This window comes from Amblyomma americanum, chromosome 11 (genome assembly GCF_052857255.1).
Source record: "Amblyomma americanum isolate KBUSLIRL-KWMA chromosome 11, ASM5285725v1, whole genome shotgun sequence".
In the NCBI taxonomy this organism is placed as follows: domain Eukaryota; kingdom Metazoa; phylum Arthropoda; class Arachnida; order Ixodida; family Ixodidae; genus Amblyomma; species Amblyomma americanum.
The window spans coordinates 127,603,996-127,608,995 of NC_135507.1; the positions used below are offsets into that span (position 1 = coordinate 127,603,996).

Below are 5,000 nucleotides of genomic sequence, written 5' to 3' on the forward strand. Positions count from 1 at the left end.
TGAAAATCCGAGTGAGGGAGTGTGATTTTCGTGCCGGACCGTACCCATATCCGCAGCAGGTCTCCAAGGTGAACAGCCTCTAGTCTCTAGACCAATGTAGGTAAGGGAAGTCGGCAAAACGGATCCGTAAGATTGGAAAAAGGATTGGCTCTGAGGGCTGAGCCGGTCGGGCTGGGGTCCAGAAGCAGGAATGGCACTGCACCGGGACTGGGCGAGGCTCGCCGCCGTCAAAAGCGTTGCGGCCGAGCCCGGACTACCGTCGGGACCTTCCTGTGGAAAGCCACAGCTGTGCTTGTTTCGGGGGCTTCGCGCCCGAGGTTCTTGCTTCGGCCGGCAGAAAACAGCCAACTCAGAACTTGCACGGACCGGGGGAATCCGACTGTCTAATTAAAACAAAGCATTGCGAGGGCCAGCATTGGTGCTGACGCAATGTGATTTCTGCCCAGGGACACCGCCAGGGTCGGTGAGATTCTCGGTCTAACAAAGGCCGACCTTGGCTGGCTGTCCGCTAGAACACTAGTAGGGAGCATTATTATGCTTAGCCGCTTTGCGCGGCTGGTTACTTGAAGGCTTCAAACCCCAGACTCCTCTTGCGACTTTTAGTGATTTTAGTGATTTTAGCATATTTTAGTGATTTTAGAGTTTTTAAGCCAGTAATCCCGGTTTGGACCCCTGCTTTTAATTTTGGGGCGATTACTGAGCCAGCTTTTAACGTTGCTTTTTTAGATTTCTGTAGTGGTTTATTGGTTTTAGTTGAATTTTAGTGTTTTAACACCAATTTGTCATGCGCTGCTCTGTTATTAATAGGCATTTTTTCCCCCAAGGCCCTAACACTCTTTGTTAGTACAAGAATATATCCATCAGCGAGCGCGGCGGTACACCTTGGTGACTTGCCGCGCCGTCAAGCGACTACGTTGCCGAGTACGGCGAGGCCTCACGCTTCTTCTGCTTGGCGACGGCAAGCCATGTTAATTGACACTGCCTTGGGGGACCACCTAACTCTGCTATGCGGGGAAATTCTAGTCTCTAGCCAAATGCCTCGTCATCTAATTAGTGACGCGCATGAATGGATTAACGAGATTCCCACTGTCCCTATCTACTCAGGCAGAGGCTCTTTTTTTATGCCTCACCATAATTTATGCCCCTATCTACTACTATCATCATCGGCGTCCCCACGGCGATCGGACGTGCCCTTAACTGTGCTGCGTCATTTTTTGTTGTTTTCAACTAGAACTTCTTCCTGTGAGTCAAAGAGTTTTTGCATTCCTCCTTTGGGAGCATCTCGTTCACCTCTGTTCAAAATTTGAGCTCGCTAGCACCAATATTTCTCGAAATATAAGGTTTTTTGTAAAACTAGCACGTGGCCGGTAAGCGTGGCTCAGGCGCGAGGTCGAAAGAGCAGCTTTTTGGATTTTTCGCGGCTAGACAACTGGCTAAAATTGCTTTTCGAGTGGTCGCGCTTGTCTCCCGATCATTTTGCACTATATGTGAAGGCTCTAGACCAAAATTTCGAAGAGAAACGATGAAACGCACTTTGTAAACATGCGGCGGCTAGCCTAGGCCTTTTGCCCCCGTCTACGGGAAACGAACGCTCGTAACTCGGTTGCTGTCCCTTCGAACCATATCAAAATATATATTTTCATAATCCTGAAGGTGCATAGATCATTTTGAGAGTAATCTCAACTCCCAACTCGCAAAATTAAGAAAAATATCAACGATCGTGATTTCAACACACCTGGCCCTTCGAGTGGGGCGAGACCCTGGGTAGGGCGGACGGTCGAGCAAAAACTAGCCTAACTCGGCAACCGTTGGAACTACAAGGAAGTATAGGCACTTTTCGTGAATGCCAGAGCAAGGGCTATCAAGCGGTGTCACTCAGAATTGCGAAAAATAATTAAATTGTTGATTTTCGGGCCACCAACGCGTCTACGCACACAGGGTGCCTCGAACTTGGAGCTGTACAATGTTGCCAGGTTTCAGGCAAATATTCTGAAATCCGCTAAATTTGGCGGAAAGACGAAATAATTGGTTTTTGGACTGGGAAAAATTAGGAAAAAGTAGAGCAAACTCTAAACACTTCCGCTAAGCAACAAGGTCACCAGACAACCAAGATTACCTGACAAGTTTGGCGGAAAGTAGTGAAAATCGTTTCTGGGCGATCCAGAGGTGGCATCGACCAAGAAGATCAAGTGGAGGGCAAGGAGGAACAGCGACGACAGCTGAAGGGATCTGACAAAATGTCCGATCGTGAACAAACACTGAAAAAAAGGGACGCCAAAGACTCCGTGAAGAGGACACAGAGCAAGAGCAATAAGAAGGCAATTTCCAAGGAATCACAGCAAATCCGGCAGGATTCTGACACTGATATGGACTCTATGGATTCAGAGGTGGAGAGGAGGGATCATCAGAAACACAACAAGCCGTCAAGCAACCAAGAGGGATCCAAAGTGCCAGAACATGAATGAAGCAGCGACAAGGAGGAGTCCGAGCCTAGGCTGTCGAAACTTGCAAAGATTGACAAGAACATATTCATCAACCTAGTGAAGGTTTCACAAATGACAGCAGGCGACGGTAAAGTAGGCGCAGTCATTGATAAAATCATCAATGAAGTCTGTAAGCTGAAGGCTTTGACCATGGAAGCCACACATGAGAATGAGTTCCTGAAAGGCAGACTCGCAGAGTGCAGGGCTCCAATCCAGTCCCCAACGTATGCAGAAGTCACAAAGACCATCTCTGAACAACGACAAGAACAAGAGACGAGAGCAATCATATTAACCTCAAAGGAAAGAAGGAAAGAGAAGATCCTTGAGGACCTAAAGAAGATCATGGACCCCATGGAAATGGACATCAAGGACACAACCATGAGGTCCGGTAAGGAGGGGGTAGTGATTGTGTCCACAGACGCCCCCTCCTTGGAAAAAGTAGCAAAGAAGATTTAGAGCGACAGTGGTCTGCTAGATTTGCAGATCCACCATCCGAAAGGACGAAGAATGGAAATGAAAGTCGTGGGGCGTGGATCAGGAGATCTAGGGCGAGGAACTCATAACAAGGATTATTTGCCAGAATAACCTCCAGTGTAAAGAAGACATTGAGGTCAAAGCGAAATATAAAGGACGCTACGGGAAAACCGTAATCATAACTGTCAACAAGCAAGCCTACCAGGCCTTAAAGGACAAAAGTCACGTCAACGTAGGCTGGGAGAGGTGAGTTCTGTATGACAACATATTTGTGACAAGGTGCACCAAGTGCCCATCACTGGATCACATGGGGAAGTTTTGCGACACAGCCAGAGAGATGCGTAAACTGCTCAAGGACGGGGCACTCGGCAGAGGAGTGTCAGAGTGAATCTCTTTGCATGGCGTGTCAGAATGAGGGTGTGTTGAAGGAGGAATGCAACCACCCTCTCCTCTCTGTGTACTGCGAGACATTTTAGAAGAAAGTGCAAGAGGAGAAGAGAAGGATCGTCCAAGGATGTACTAAGGCTCGTATCCATCATGGCGGGAACGACCCCTGATTTGCGGAAAAACAGAGACCATACTTCAGCAAAGACGAATCAAGACTCCGAAGTAATAGAAGTCATACAGGTTAATCTGGCACGAGCCTTCAAGGCAAACCAGTCCTTGAGGGATTACAATCATGAATATCAGCATGATATTTCTGTGGTGCAAGAGCCATACAGCCTCGAGGATAAGTTAATCCCATTTCCTATCAAGCATAAAATAGTGGCAACTAAGAAAAATCCAAAGACCGCAATAATAGTGCATAAAGAAAACATACAAATTTTTCCCATAAAGATCGAAGAAAAATTAATAGTAGCGAGAATCATAAAAGGAGACAAGAAAATTGTAGTAGTAAATGTGTATTGCCCCCCTAACGAAGACGTATCAGCATTGCTGCTAAAATTAGAAATGGCAATCGCGCAGTTCCAGAGAGAGAACATTTTGGTCATGGGCGATTTTAATGCCAAAAACGTTTTGTGGGGCAGCAAAGAGTCTGTTAACAGGGGAGATGAGGTATATGAATTGGCAATTAGAAACAACCTCATAATTATGAATGATTCAAACTCTCCACCCACATTTAAAACTTCAAGAGCACAAGGTTGGATAGATTTAACCATGGTTAATCAGGTGTTGAATACAAGTGTGCAGCAGTGGGAAGTATTGAAACATGCAAATGACAGTGATCATAGATACATTCAAACTTTAATAGGTAAGGTTGGAAAACCTACAAGATTCCGTATAACTTTAAAGGGAGAACAGCAAATAATTAAGAAATTAAGGGAAGATCAATGGTTTGAGGAGATTCACGACCTCAATACACCAGACGAAATAGAAACAGTAACAGAGCAACTCTACCAGAAGATAAAGAAATGGAAGACAAAATTTCGCAGTAAATGGAAGGAGAGTAAACACAAATTAAATTCCTGGTGGAATACGAATTTGGAATTAGAACGAAAAAAAGTAAGAGCTATGAGAACACGCTATCAGAAAGCTCAAGGAGAATTAAGACAAATTTTTAAAGCACAGTATTATAAAGAGCACACAATATACAATAATATGTTGAGTGAAGCTCGGGACAAAAGTTGGGAAAAAGTATGTAGCACAGTATCATCAAATTCGTTTACCTTATCCTATAAAATTGCGAGGGGGCACAGATTCTGGAGAGTGTAACTAAAAAAATGGAAGTGATACAACGACTGTGGAAGAAACAGTGGAGTATATTTTAGATTCTTTGTATGAAAATAAAAGTAATGAAGAACAGCCAGATGAATTACCTAACGAAAATACATCAGTTGCAGATAAGCTGTTTACAAAAGCAGAAATAGAAAACGTCGTGAGGAATTTGAGGAAAGACGTGGCCGTAGGGCCAGATCATTTAAAAACCACTTTTATCGAAGAGCTGTTTGGGGCTCATAAGGGGTTCTTTTTTAAACTATTTATGCCTGCCTAAAAGTGGGCTATATACCTAGTCATTGAAAACAATCCCGAATAATTTTAATC

General features: G+C 44.7%; 1 pseudogene; it reads left to right on the forward strand.

Moving 5' to 3' along the window:
- LOC144111617 (large subunit ribosomal RNA) overlaps positions 1–5,000 on the forward strand; it is an 8,958-nt pseudogene that overhangs the window by 1,735 nt on the left and 2,223 nt on the right.